Here is a 15,746-nt window from a genome sequence, read left to right as displayed (position 1 = left end):
TGCTCAAATTACTGTGGGGTGCAGGTGGGCTTCTGCAGCTTGCCCCAAACAGCACACATGGATGAGGACCTCCTGGCTGGAGCAGTCATTGCCCTGCCTTCTGAGAGCCATTCCTGTCACAGGAGAGAGCACTGAACAGGAGCAAGATGATTTTAAGACAACTATTATTTACTGTGCAAGCTGCCATTGTAAACTGTGATTAAAGGTGCTCTTTTTGCTAAGACACAGCTCTTTTTTACTGCAAGCTCTGCCTTTAAATTCTGCTGATATTTTGAAAAGGACAGGCACAGAGGGAGTGCAGTGGGGGCTGGGAAGCATCTCCAGGCAGACCAGGCTGAAATGGCTGCAAGCACAGTGTGCTTTTCTCCCTGAGGTGAAGGAGATGACTGTGCTGACCAAGGGGATTGATATGGCTGTTGATTTTGGGAAGCAATGTTTGCTTTTCATAGAAGGGAAAGCCCATGTGCTGACTTATACCTTCCCAGGGAGTGTTATAGATCCATTTAATCCAAAAAATATTTAACAAATCTATACTGAAATCAGTTCCTGGGTAGGCTCATATGTTACAGTGTCATGGCAATAAAATCAACACTGTGTGATTCCTGTTCTCTGTGGTGGGGTGACTGAAGGCACTCAGTTTATGAGCTGGGTAGGGTTAGGCAGCTGGACATCACTTCTGGGCACCTTGGCTTGCACGATGCAGCAAGAGGAGGGAGAAAGGACATGAAGATCAGCCTGCTAAAGTGAGATCTTGCCCAGGGGGAAACCTTGCAAATCCTGCAGCTTGCAGAGCCAAGGCAGCAGCTCAGGTGGAGGCAGCTGCCTTCCCCTCTGCGTGGCCACAGCTGTGCTGGAGGTTCAGCCGGGGCCAGGGGAATCCTCCGCGCTCAGGGCTGCTCCCTCTGCTCTCTGCAGCTGGTCCCTCTGGCTGCCATCTGGAAATACCTTTCCTCCTGCTCTGGTGCCAAGGAACAGCTTGCTCACACCTTGCTGCTCCTGCACTGCCCTCCACAGCCCTCCTTCCTGCCAAATTCCTCCCTGCAGTCCCCAGTGAACGGCTCAGCTCCCTCGGGACTGATTTGTTTTCACTGCCTGCCCACGAGCTTTCCAAAGAGTGCTTCAGCCTTAGGAAAACATCCTCACATCCTTCCCCTCAGCAATCTGCATGCTGTTCGCCTGGTAAAAGCCTTCAAGGGATATGGATTCTGGACCGTCACAATTTTAAAGAGGGCCTAGAGAGATCATAGTGCTAATTTTAAACAGATGGCCTTGACACTAAGCGATACCTTGATTAAATTAAATCTGTGCTCAGCAAAGCTCTGGCATAGCTACAGTGCCCCTATTTATAGAAGATGCCATTGTGCTGATATCTGTAACATGGACTCTGCTTGGGTTCAGTTTCTTCTCGCCTGAAGGGAATAAACAGCACTGGGAAAACTGGCAAAATCTTCTTCTTTTGAGTGAGTCAAGCAGCAGGTAAGGCTTTCTCTGCAAGGAAGGAACTACACCCACGTAGCAAATGCCATGGGAACAGAGGAGCTCCCAGCACCCATTCCCAGCTGCTCCACGGGGAGGTCCCCAGGGAGGCCCGGCCACAGCGGCTCCCGCACTCGGAAAGAGCCGGAGAACCCGGGAGAGCCGAGAGCAAACACGCAAAATATGCATTTAAACGTTAAAAATTAATGCTGGCATTTATTTAGAAATGAGAGCTGGCAGCTCTCCAATGGTTCACCAAGTACATTAACTTAGTCAAACGCCCATTACTTCCTCCCCTTCCCACTAACAGGAGTGTTTTGAAGAGGCGAGCTCTGCAAGTTCCACAGCACAGCACATACCCCTTCCTTTTTTTTTTTTTAAATTTAAGCTGCTAAAAGCAAAGGCTATTTATAGACAGTGGATCAGAGACAGGCTTGGAGAAAATCTAGATGAGCGTGCTCTAAAATTTAGAAGCGAGGAAGGGTTGCCTCAGAGCCAAGATTCAAAGCACAGCAATGTGGGCTCAGAGCTCTCTGTGCATCCCAGCACCCAACAATCTCCTCCTGCTCCCCCAGCCCTCCTGCAAGGCTGGGATGCCTTGGCACACTTCTGCACCCTGATCTTCACTAGCAGCTATGAGAATCACATTAACTTTAATAATAATCCAGGCAAGCTCATCCCCAGCTTTGTCCCTGCGTGTTTTCCTGGCATGACACTGACCCCAGAATTTCCAGCCAGAGCTGTCCCTCCCTACACCAGCCACAGCTCCCAAACCATTTTTTTGTCAACAAACACCAAGCCCAAGGCTTTTGCAGCACCATCTGTGATATTTGGGGTGCAGCAGTTCCTTGAATACAAGCGTGCAGTAACGAGCACATTCTGCAGCTGTCTGTTGGACACGGGAGATGTAACTACAGAGCTGCTTGGGGAATTTCCAGTGCATCCACTGTTATGGTATCACAGCATTCAGACATATGAGCTGACAAATTTTGTGGCTGTAAACAGCAGAGGCTTGCTGAGAATCTGGACACTGGTGTACAAAATGGGAATTCTTTCCTAACGTGAAGACAAGTGAAATCCGTATGGTCTTTCCAGGAAGTCTCTCAGCCCGCTGGAAAGCCTGCAATTGCTATATGGGAATAGTGTAATTTCAATATTGCCAGGTCCCATAAGGACTTAGCAGTGAACAGTGCATTAAATACTAGTTTCAGAAGCCAGATTTGTAAGCCTATAGAAATAGGTTTTAGGCTATGCTGCTGGAATGAAATGAGAAAGGAATATCTTTATATAAATCTTTTATGATTACAGGTATGTCATCTATAGACCTGTGATTTTCAGACCTGCCCTAAGTAAAGAAGACAATTATTCTCCAGAAAGAGAATCCAGGGAGACAAAAATCACCACCAATGATGCATTTCCCAGCAGATAATAGGTCAGATTCTGTGCTCTTCTACAGCTAAGGAAAGGTGGAATAACTGGAGTCCTTGGCTTCATTCACACAAAGTTACCTCAGGGTCAAGACCAAGCAACAGAGATTAGACTTTGATCCAATTTAAATTTTTAATTATTTTCCCCCTCAGCGTATGTTTTCTTCTGAAAAAGAGGACGTGTTTTTATTTTTGAGGAAAGTGTGCTGAAGTGAGTCAGGAGCTGAGTCCTGCTGTGCTGGGGATGAAGCTGTGGGGAACCAGGAGGGATGAAGCTCTACATGGACCCAGCTCACCCCTGCTGCAAGGGCTGTGAATGCAAAATCCATACATAATGTGCCCTTTCCCCATTGTTACTGCTCCCATAGGTTATATTACTAAACAATTTATACCAAGTGGGGAAATCCCAGCACCTTCCACACCATACTGACGACCAGGAGGAAATCTGGGGCTCTCCATTGAGCAGCCACTCCTTCCCCCTGCACCAAGCTCAGCAGCAGCCTCAGGGCTGGTTTGAGATGAGATTCCTGCTTTGCTGACCCTGTGCACTCCTCCTACTCAAAGAACCTTTGGAGAGAACGGGGTGGATTTTACCCAGATGGCAGAAAAATAACATTGCAGATTACTGCCATTGAAAGCCTTGTTAGGCTCTTGCTGTGCAATCTCTGCCATATATTTTAGCAAAATACTCACCCTACACTCCAAAATCTCATTAAAAATCAAATTTAAAATGGAAACATTCACCTCTTCTATCTTATAAGCTTATTGCATGTGTTACATGTGGGTGGTGAGCATGTTAGGTACAATTTAGAACATAATTTCCAGAGAATTGAAATGTCACCAAGAATAGGATTGTAAATAATGAAAGTTTGAAAGGAATCTGAGATCTTCGTAACAGATAATCACATTTTAATTCTGACTTATGGCTCATCCAATTGCCTACAGTTAGAGAAAAACAATTCCTTTTTCTTATTATATGGAAATCAGATGAATCAGATGAAAAGCCATCAACATCACAGCTTGGAAAACATATACCAATGTTCAGTGATGTGAGCAAAGCCCATGAAACTGCTTCAGTTTGTGACCCTTTTTATTGGTTTTCCTCAAATATTTATAAGAGGTCTGTGCTCATAAAAACGTTAGCTGAAAAGTTTTCTAGAGATACAACAGATCACAGAATTGTTGAGGTTGGAAAAGCAAGTTCATGGGAGGACTCCTGCTGAGCTGGGCTGCTAGGAAAAGCTGGAAATCTCTCTTCCTCTCTGTAGGCTTTTCAGAGAGTCAGCCAAGGACCAAAATTAGTATTAGATCACATGGTTTCCCAGTCACAGGGTTGGAAGGATGACTATTGAATGGTAAATAGGCAGAGTGAATAGTTTAGCCATAGCCCCAACAGGCAGGAATATGCTGGCATAATGCTTCAGATCTGATTTGAATATAAAAAACAAAATGCAGAGACATCAAACACTCTTTTAGTACAATTAGTAAAAGTAAAATTGGGCAAAATGCATCAAATAAATTATTGCAAATGCTTTGCCTAATGACTGTTACCACAAAGACAGGCTGCAGTGTCCAAGAACAACAAGGGCAGAGGATTTCAGTGCCTAGACATGTTCTGATTTTGGTCTAAGCCTTTTTCTTTCTTGTTGCTCCCCAAAACCTTGAAGCTTTGTACTAGAAATTGCCACTAACTGGGGCTTTTTGCAGCTGGGAGACCCACTCAATGAGAATTTCTGACGTGAACTACCAACAAGCTAAAAAGGTAAGAGAAACCATAAAGATTTTATGTGAAGTCCATCCCCACTGCAAAGCAAAGCTGTATCCCAGAGTGCCATCAGCCCATGGGCAGGGAAGGAGAGAAGACCTCAAGATTCATTTTCCCTCCTTCATAACTTCTTGCCCTTTGCCAGAGCCCAGTGAATGTCCCAGTTCCCCTTGCCCAGGGCTGCTGGGTTATGCACACAGGGATGCTCCTGCACGTACACACACCACTCAAAGGAGGGAAAAGCAGCTGCAGAGCAACTTCCAAATAATCATTTCACTCATTGTGCGAGTATGTATCCATGTATCTTACTCTTGCTCCTCTGCCATCCTGCTTTTTGCTAAACAAAATCAAGATCAGTCCTTTCTCCTCCTCTTCCTGAATGAGTCTGTACCAAACTATGGCAAACACCTTCGGTTACTGACCCAGGAGACTCCACAAACACGGATGGGGCTCCACCATCCCAGAGCAAGCCCCCCCTGCTCCCAGAGGAGCATCCCAGTTTCCACTGCCTTGCACCAGGTCCCTTGCTCACCCCAGAGCTGTGCAAACCCTGCTGGGTGAGTGCGAGTGTCCTCAGGCAGCCAGGGGACATCCAAGACACACCACAGCCCTGCAAACAACCCTTTTTCCTGTTGAGTGTCTAACCCAAAAGTTAGGGAATAAAAAATTTAAAAAAAAGTCACTTTGCATTGATGCAAAGCAGCATTTTTCCATGTTTTCTTGGCAAGAGAGAATTATGGTAACAAGCCAAAAAAAAAAAAAAAGAGGTATCTGTTTAAGATCTGACTAAACAGCCCATTTGCATTTGTTAACCCTTGGCCTGATTGAAGCTGGGCTGCTCTGTACATGAGAATACCACATCAAATACCTAAAAAAGGAGTCAGTTTCTTTCCCCCTTCCCTTGTTCTCCACCAGACAAACTCCCAAACAGTTCCTAAGCACCCTTTGCATCTTCGTGACTCCCTTCCCACCCACGTTTTCCTTTTTCCAAGCCTTCCTTTCTGCTGAGATCCCCCTCCCTGGGGGGAGATGCTTTGCCATAAAGACACGATTGTTTGAGATCCCAGTGTTGGCCTAGTTCAGCATTTGATGTCATTCCTTTAATTACCAACACTGAATTGCCTTTGTATTAAAAGGGACAAAAACAAGGAAATGAATGAAAAATCACATCTATGATGTGATACCAGACCCTGTCAGAAACCATCAGACATTCCATCTTCACTCATATCCCCCAGAAAAAAATAACCTTTCCACAAATTTACACCTCTGATGTCAACTACAGGCTGCCCCAGGTAAACACAAGGAGACAGAGCAAAAAATGGGTTTGGGGCTTTCCTGGGATGCTTTGTGACAGCAAATGAGACCATTTTACTGCTAAAAAAAAATGAGTTTTGTATGGATATGGAACGTTTCCAAACAAGAGACAAGGTGAATTTCTTACATACTGCAAAACTGAATGGTAAATTTTTTTAATAACTACATATGTTTTATTATCTTGGACTTTTTAATGCCTCACATCTCTAATTGTAGTAGTAATTATTAGCTCAGTTAATGAAAGCTTTGGAAACAAGATTGTGTGGGAGTATTTCAAGTAATGAGTTAAGTCTTTTAACTCACTAATTGCCAAGGATTAATTCATTTTTCTGTTGAAGGGCTGAAAAGCTGGAATATTATTTCCCTGAACTGTGTTTGTGCTTGGCAGTTCTGAGTTAATTACAACTCTATGAATCCCTTTAAATCAAATTCAGAGATTTCCAGGTGTACATACCATGAGGTCCTGGTAAATCCTTCAACATCTGCTTGGGAAAGGATTACTGAACGTGAGTGATGATGCTGTTCCTCTGAAGGTCTGCCTGTTATGTATCTGCAGCCATTAAAGGCACTACAAGTACAGTGGCAGTAAAAAGCTCAGGCTTGTGGAAGTTCTCACATAAATAATGATTATACTCATGAATGTCTGGTTTGGAAATCATCCCCCTTAACTCTTCTGGATGGAGACAAGGTCTTGGTCAAAGCCCTGCAAAAACACAAGTTAGTGCATAAATCACCAGTTCACCAGCCATGACTGGTGAGAGAAGCTGCACTTCCATGAGGAGCTGTAACAACCTCAGCTCCTCTCTGAGCTAACCTGGGCTGGGATTTGGCCCATTTCTGTCATCTCTACTCACACACATGGGTGGCTCCCTCACCTGAGCAGGGGGACTGAAAGAGAGCACCAAGAGAGGGACATGGGGAGAGTGAGGAGGTACAAGGGACACACTGAGCCTGAGGAGCTCTGTGTCACTGAACACTTTGTGCCACACAGTCAGGGCTGGGGACAGCTCTCTCCTCTCCCTCTCCCTCTCCCTCTCCCTCTCCCTCTCCTCCTCTCCCTCATCACTCCCAGCTTCCCCACCAGGACCATATGGAGTCTCTTCCCTCTCAAACACAGAAGGGCTGAGAGCAGCAAAGAAACCAAAAGGGCATATTTTTCCCCCAGTGGCAATGAATAATTTCTTCACAGCACTGAGAGCATCTCCTGGAGGGTGCTGATCCTCCTGCTGCCCATCACCACAGCTCCTGATCCATCCTTGCTGGTGATTTCCTCTCCCTTAGGGATGCTCCCAAGCACTGGCACAGCCCCAGGCTGCTTCCTGGCCCAGTTACCTTTGCTTTCCTGATTCAGGGCTTTGGCACTGCTAACCTGGGGGACAGCAGGGGTTGCCAGCCCAGCACAGCACCAGCACTCTGCAGATGGCACGGTGGAGGAGGAGCCACATCACCACAGGGAGAGGAGCAGCCGTGTCAGTAAAGGCACTGACATCTGTTCTGGGCCTCCAACAGCACATTTTACAATCCCTGCAATGCACTGAATCCCACTCCTGGGTCCTGATCCTTGCTTCTGGCACAATTTCTGTATTTTCTCCATTGAGACTCAAACATAAAAGACAAAATTTGGTCTAATTTCCTTTTTTAATTTTCTTTATGTCAGTTTCTCACAATCCAGGTGGGCAAACCAGGATGCTGATCCAGCTGGAGAGAGGTGTCTGCTGGCAGCCCTGGTGCAGATGCCTGCACAGACAATATTCAAAGCACAATCCCATGCTAGGTATATCCTGTGGCTCACTCACTCCAGGCTGGAGATGTTGCCTGGGTTTCCACTCCACGCTGTGCAGGAGAGAAGCCAACCAGCCCTGGGATGCTGATGGCACCCTGGGTCTTACCAAATGGCAGGAAGGGTGGCAGCTCCCTTGAAAATGCCCAAATCACTGAGCTTATCTGACCTTCCCCCTTGGGCTGAGCCTGGCAAGGAGATGAAAGACTTTCCAGGCTGGAAATTGTTGGAGCAACCTGTTCAGAGACAAACCTGCTCAGCTAGAGTCTGGACTGGGGCCAAAAAGAGCTCCTCGACTTTCAGCTCTCTCTCTCAGCTAGAACACTGTATTCCCATATTTGTTGTGGTCTATTACTCCTTATTGTTAATTCAAGGTTTATTAAAAATTAACATCTGTTAACCAGAGACACTAATCTCATCCAGACTTTTAAAATTCTTGAGTGCCAATTACCCTGGACTGCTAAACCAAAAAAGTGTAACTCTACTAAATCTTGCTGGGCATTTTCTTTAGTGGCTATTAATCTGAAAATTATTTCCTTTTCCTCATCTAGTGTGAGCACAGCTCTCTGCTGCTGTTTAAAAACAGCACCGAAAATTTTAATCAAACTTGTTTGGTTTTTCTCTGCATCATTACACTAAATTAAATCAATAACTTTCAGGTGGGAGGGAGAAATCCATGATTTTCTTGTTAGCTCTTTGTGCAATTATCTTTCTTCATTAGACACATCTGAGACCCGTGCCAGACTATATATTAATATATAGTCCAACCTTAAAACTGCTTTCTTTATTATTCATGTTTTTTTGAGTGCTGTTGCTTACTGTCACATCACAGGTCGGGCAGGTTATAAGTGGGATCATTAAAAATAGCTCATTTTAGTAATAACACAGCACTATTCATATTTTATTTGGTATTTAACAGTCCACAGGAGACTCTCATGCTTTCTCATTTGCCAGATTGTCTCTTCTAAATGTCATTGTCAACCACTCACATCCAGTTCACCCTCCTGAGCAAAATGGCTTTCATAAAGCCTACCACAACCAAAGCAGCTAAACAGATGGCAGACTGCCTCCCTGCAATTTCCTCAGGCCTGAGTTCCATCCCTTTAAAATAATAGCTCCCCTTGAAGTAAGGATGTTCCTTTGTATTAAAACATGAAATAGAATAATTACAGAGGCTATGGAGCAATTCACTCAGTCTCTGAATGAGCCAGATAAATAAATGCAGGAGCAGGTGAGGAGCCTGCAGAGAGTCCTACACCCACTGCCCCAAGGTGGTCTGGGCTGTATGCTGAGAACTAAACTCAAATTTAAGTTCCTGTGTTTAGGCTCACTGGAGCAATGCTTTTCTGGGGCTAATCAACTCCCTGTGTCAATTCCTTATGGCACAGAGGTGAAAAGAGTGGATATTTCAGCACGAGAAATGGAAGCAGCTGGTGCCAAGGAAGGGATGTGGCTCTGGGACAGCACTGCTGCCCTGGCTGAGGCTGGTGCGACTCAGCAGGACTGCTGCTCTTGCCAAGGGGCAGCCAAGGGACTGAAAGCATTCTGTGCACCAGCCCCTGCCCACTGCCTCTCCAGGAGCAGCTTTCTATTGAGCTCTAACCCAGCTAACCTGCTGCCCCTGTTCTCGGAGCAGCCCCAGCCCTGAAATGCTGCCTATGAGCATTCTGCAAACCAGCTCACCTGAAGCCTGAATTACAAAGGGGAGTAAAAAATGTTGGTCTGTGCTCCTAGTTTGGGATGTCTGGTTCTGTTTTCCTCTCCCTGCCCATCTGATTTATTTAGATCATAAACTCCAACCCTCACTACACTTTATACAGTTCCTAGTGTAAGGAGATGCTAATCTCTGTGTGGGTAACTGAGAGTAAATCAACATCACAAGAATATATCAGTTCAACTGTTTCATTCAAGGAGATTAAGAGAAGAAGATTATACTATTATTAAACTTTTTAAAGTTCAATAAATGCTGCCTACATGCCAGTTCCTTTTTTAGGGGATATTATTTTGTTGCAGGTTTATGCAGTGTTCTTGCAATGAGCCTCAAAGCTCTTCCAAAGGATCTCCCTTCCCTGACACAGACACCTCTGGGGCTGGCCCATAACAGCTGTTCAACATCACACTGGGCACCAGTAATAATGGTACTCGCAGCTCTGACACAGCATTTTATACTTTCAAAGCACTTAAATTAATTAGTTACAGAGCTAAAGTATGGGTTGGGGCAGGATGTGAAAAAGAGAAGTATATCCAGACTACAGGGGGAATTTAGGGAAATGTAATGTAATTACCCAGTTTGGAACCTGGCCAGAGCAAGGCTGCTCCAAATGCCATGGGACCTCTCTGAGCACTCGTGGTCAGGACCTCAGCTCCATGTCTGCTCCACAACATGAGGGCAGCCCTGGCAAAATGTGCTCAGTCATCAGCTACAGGAAAGGGATTGATATATGAAATCCTGTTGCTCCCAAGACACCTCACAGCTACAGGAACCCATATCAGCTCAGACCTCAGAAACTTCCAGATATTTTCAATCAAACAGCTCCAACTTTTGATAATATTTACAAATTATCCACCTCACATGTCCATTAGCTTGTCTTAATTGGGTTAAAATCCCCAAGTAGCCACACCCAGTGACTTTTGGCTATGTCAGATGGCACCAAACCAGAGATGCATCTTCTGTGGATGTTTTCATTTTTTGCAGTTTTTGTAGAAGGCTTCACTGGCTGGATCTAGAGTACACCCAAGAGCATGGGTACATTTCACATTTCCTTGTAACAGAGGCTTTAAAGACAGCCTTTATGTTATGCAAATGAAATTAGGGCAGGGTGCTGGTACACTGACTGTATCAGACCCCAAAGTACTTCAGCAGGAGCTGTGCCATGGACAGAGCTCACCCTGTAGTGAGCAGGCTGAGAGAAAAGGCTGAGTGTGCACAGCCTGCCTTGGGAGAGCCTGGGGCACCACCAGCCATCCCTAGTCCTGCTTCTCCCCTTTCCTGGCTGCATATGGCAGCAAATAATCACAACATTAAAATGTTACAGCTCATTCCCAGGACATTCCACATTTCCTAGAGAAATGAGCCCCATTTCTGTGCTCGTCAGAGGTTGGGAGAAGCCAGGGGAAGTCCAGAGGAGGTCTGACTTCCCAAAGCAGCAGACAGCAATAGTGCACCTGGCTTTGTTTCAGTGCTGTTTTGTTGTGTCTCTGGTAACTCTGAAGCTCAGGCACCAAGCAGGTTGTCACCCCCTGAGCTGTCAACCCCCATTACCCTCAGCAGTACTGGGAATACCCTCAGCATCACTGGGATGACCCTCAGCAGCACTGGGAATACCCTGCATCCCTCTCCAGCACACATTCCACTCCACTCTTCCACACCATTTTATTTCACATCAACCCATTTCACTCTGCTAGATAAGTTATCTTTAAGGGAAAGGAAGGGAATTAGGTTTCATCAACGAGCTTTTCAACAAGTTGTCAGCACCTCAGTGATTTAGGGTGGGCAGGACACCTCATATTCCCTGCTGCCCTCGTGGCACTGCAAGCTGCCAGTCAGCGTGGAAGCAGAGCCCACTATAGCATCTGGAAAGGTCAGGGTTGAAATGTTTTCACAGAAGGATAATCAAACCATAAGATAAATGCCTCATCAGGAGGAAATGTCAGCTCCTGAACGAGGACAGTTATTATATAAGACATTTCTTTACCTAAAGGAAGCAGGTTAATATACCTCCAAATTACTATTTATCACACCATATAATGTTCAATTTCCAGTGTAATTTCCACCATGCTTTCCATTGCATGTGTGGAAATCAATTCAGAGATGAGTGAATCCTTTCTCCTGTGTGTTTACAGCAGCAAGTAAACTAATTAGGAAAAGCCACAACAAAGAGAAAGACCTCATAACAAAGAAAAATAATAACGTGAGAGATGGGCTTTTAAAAAAAATGCCAGCTCTATGCAAGTCCTTGTATGTTCAAATTTAGCATATCACTTCAACACATCATCTTTGGCAGCTTTAATGGGGAAGAGTCGAGAGGGAGTGTGCTTGGGTTCCAGCAGGGAAGGCAGAGGGGCACAGCGGAGAGGAGCTCAGAGCAAAGAGCTCGCAAGGAGCACAAAAGGCATTTAAAAAAATGCCTCGAAGGGCTCATCAGCAGCCGTGAGGTATAAAAGCATGAGAGAGCTCACACGGGAGCCCTGGGAGGAGAGTCAGAGGCGGCTCCTTGTGAAGGAGGGCGACAACTGCGTGAGAATTGGAGGGCTGGGGAAAAACACAAAAGCGCTGCGAGGAGAGAAGGCAGCGCTGCTCAGAAGAGCTGAAAAGTTAAAGCCAAGTGCCTTTAAGAGTGCCACACATTAGGAGAGTGATGGAGTGACAGTGGATTTGAGAGTCTCAGAATGAGGAGTAATTTCCTTTCAGGAAATACGCGACCTTTAAAAAAATTCCATTGATGAACACTTTCCAGCAGGCTCTTAAAAAAAAAAAAAAAAAGGCAACTCTTTTCAAGCTTTTAAATGACTTGCAAAGCAGCCTAGATTATTTTTACTGCAATGTCCTTTCTTTCCTGGGCTGAAAGTCCTCATGCCAGGCCTGCTGCATGCCATTACAGGAGCCTGCTGAGGCCAATGCCCCTGAAAGGTGCCTGGGTACCTGCACAGCCTCTGTGATACCTGGGAATAAACCCCACCAGCCTGAGCACCGCTTCAGAAATTAAAGAAAAAATAAATGATTCTCAGATGAGCTGCTTAGAACCCCACAGGATTAACACTGTACTATTGCCAAGCTCTGGTCTGATTTCACTCTCATTTTTACAGCCCAGCAAGTTTACATTTCCAAAAGGTATTCTGTGAGCAGCTCCCAGGCATCTCACACCCGATCAGGAGATCCAAACCAGAAATGTTTCCTCCTCAGCAACTCTCAAGTCATTCAAAAGATATATATTTTTTTTTTTTTTTTGCCTTGCTGACAAGATCTACTTTGGGCCTATGTTGTTTCTCACCCAGCACCTTGCTCTAATAACAGTTACATTCTACAATTTTCAAAAGCTGTCAACATCATCGATCTTGCAGGCTGAATGCACTTGTCTTCTATTATATGTGTTGAATTGCTTGTGCCACAATTAAGTCTTTATTTGGCTTAAGGCAGTTTACCTGCATGGCAGCGTGTCATTTGCTCTCTAGCAGAGTAATAATTGTGTAGGGCTAAAAATACATATGTACATTAAGAAAGAGAAAAAAAAAAAAAGACTCCAGCAGGGTCTTGTAAGATGGACACTCTCTCTGCATGGTAAACTATCACTCTGGTGAGATAATTGGTTTGGTTTGATCAAAATTGTGTGCTCTTACAGAACAGAGTGTCTGGCAGTACTCACAGCTCAGCATTAAAAGAGAAGATTGCCTTTGTCAGATCTGTCATGAAAACTGGAAAAGGAGAGACTGGACTGCACTGAGCAAAAATGAAGGGATGTCCTCTAAATCCAAAAGACTGTGTGCCTTATTTATCCTGGTGCTGCACATTTAGTCTCTGCTGTAAGTTCTCTGTGATCTCTTTTGATGTGTTCTCTTAAAGGGAAGGAAAGCTGCTAGCAAAGACATCCCACAGAAGGCCTATCCATATCTTCCTGCCTCTTTAGAAGGGCCACACTGACCTGAGCACTGCTAACTCATGCAGGCAATGAAAAATGAAATAATGCTGCCTGCTCTGTTAATTGGAAAATGCATATTGTTTTATTGCCACCTAGAAAAGTGACTGTACAGGTCTACAGCTGTAGGTTTGCACATGGGAAAGGTGCAGAGAACATGGCAATTAGCTGCCCTGATGGCCTCATCTCCAGCCAGAGCACCTCCAAGCACTGGGTCCTGTTTGGGCTGCAGCTCCTCTTCCATAAAAACACCTCACTTTGGTGGCAGTGCTGGGGACACAGCTGGCACTGCCCAGGGCTGCTTTTTCTGAAGCTACTAGCAGCAAGTTCCTGGTTATTCATCCCATCTCCCAGTCTATCTGCACCTGCATAATTTGTGGTGACACTCTGACACTCCTGGCATTTAATCAGATCCACGCCCCACGTGACAGACACTTGTAAAAGATGCTGTGTTTTGATTTGCAGAACAAAAACAAATTTGGTCTAGAATCCTGCCATCTGGTGACTCCAAATAATTTTTTTGCATATGGTTACAAAGCCTTGTGTCTTTTACTTTGCTTTACCACTTGTCATTTACCTGTCCTTCCACAGCCCTTTACTCTGTGTATTGCAAAACCCTTTGAACAAAAAAGGTCTTTTCAGCTGAACACAGCACTTTTGTCTTCATTTTAACAGCAAAGATATGATGACGTATAAGGGCAAGAGTCTTGGCCAAAATCACTGAGCATGTCAGAAAAAAAGGATGCAATCCAACTCCCTGAATCTTCTGATTTCACCTTCAAACAACACTACCATCAGCTCACTAACAGGCTTGTTTTTTTAATAAGGTAAACTCCTCTGCTAAAATAAAACCAGAAAGAGAAAAAAAAATCAGATGATGTCTTCATGATATTAGACAGGAGATGCATCATTATCTTGACAAATGTTGTTTTTGTGGCACTGCTCAGTGTAGCAAAATAGAAATGGGTTCAGAAAAGAGCTGGCATCAACCCTGTGCCAGGTGCCCTCTCATTCCAAACTCTGCTTTCTCTGTGAAGTCCAACAGCAGGAACCTGCCTGTTGTCCCAGCCCACACAAAACCAGGACACCTCCTGATTCCAGTCCTGGAAACAAGAGGAGAACCCAGAGCAGGGGCTGAGTCGGTATCACCGAGGGATGCAAATAATCTTTGATTAAGATTCAGATCATGTAATCCACGCACACAAGCTCCCCTGCAGAAGGCACAGGAGCTCTGCAGCTCCTCCACTGCCCTCAGGGCAAACCAGAGCTTCACCCCAGAGCACACATGGCAGGATGCTCTGTTTGCACAGCCCAGCCACAGTGATGGCAGCAGGGGAGATGTCACACAGTGCCAGGCTTTTCCACAAGTGGGGGAAAACACAGACCCAAGAGTGACAGATGGTTTGGAACACCCCAGAAGGAAGGAAGGGGCGGAAGGAAGGAAGGGGCGGAAGGAAGGAAGGGGCGGAAGGAAGGAAGGGGCGGAAGGAAGGGGCGGAAGGAAGGGGCGGAAGGGGCGGAAGGGGCGGAAGGGGCGGAAGGGGCGGAAGGGGCGGAAGGAAGGAAGGAAGGAAGGAAGGAAGGAAGGAAGGAAGGAAGGAAGGAAGGAAGGAAGGAAATATACAGTGAGAGTATCCAGCTTGATATCCTGCAAGGAAACGACAGTTCTTAGCGAAGAGGTGCTTGAACAACAAAACCATCTCTTTTGGTGAAGCTTTCTCTCACACTCAACTAATTTGCTAATATTTTCATTCCTAGCAAAGGGCTTATGTGAGCAGAGGCTGGTGCTGATGGAAGAGGAGGAAAACTGAACTAAACTGCACCTTCTGCTGCTGCCAAAGAGTCTAAAACCAAAAGCTGACTACCAAGAACAGACTGGTCTCAATGTACTACTACTGAGATCTTTGAATGGACAAAGAATTGCACTTATCCTCATTATTGCTTTTCCCATGTTTTCCTTAGGGAGCTGAAGCACATGGCACGACAATGCGTCCAGCTGCTATGAGGTAGTGCATTCAGTGCCCCAAACCCTGAATTTCCAACACAGCTTCACCCCAGGTCCCTCTCAGACCTTCACTGCCTTCCAGAAGGTCTACCTGGATCCAGAATAGGGCAGCACTCTGTGTCTCAGGCAAAGAGCCTCTGTGACCAAACCCTCCCTCCATGATCAAACCTTCCCTCCAGACCATGTGGAGACAAGGCTGGAGAATGGGTGGGAAGCCTGAGCACCCACAGACACACACTTGACCATCCCAAAGGATGGAAAGTTTGAGGCTCTAAGGTTTGGTCCCAGTCCCATATTGGGTGTAACTGTGAAAGCAAAACAATGTTCCCCAAAGTCAGCATCATCA

General features: G+C 45.5%; 1 long non-coding RNA gene across 1 annotated transcript; it reads left to right on the top strand.

The window, feature by feature from the left end:
• Window positions 1–1,372: 1,372 nt before the first annotated feature.
• On the top strand, window positions 1,373–14,215 carry LOC141730069 (uncharacterized). Its single transcript, XR_012581527.1, has 4 exons — window positions 1,373–1,476; window positions 4,611–4,665; window positions 13,102–13,282; window positions 14,071–14,215. It is a non-coding gene; the product is annotated as an uncharacterized LOC141730069 (long non-coding RNA).
• Window positions 14,216–15,746: the final 1,531 nt, after the last annotated feature.

The sequence above is a fragment of the Zonotrichia albicollis genome, chromosome 9 (assembly GCF_047830755.1).
Source record: "Zonotrichia albicollis isolate bZonAlb1 chromosome 9, bZonAlb1.hap1, whole genome shotgun sequence".
NCBI lineage: Eukaryota > Metazoa > Chordata > Aves > Passeriformes > Passerellidae > Zonotrichia > Zonotrichia albicollis.
Note: the sequence above shows the minus strand (reverse complement) of the source record. Positions and strands in the feature narration are given on the sequence as shown.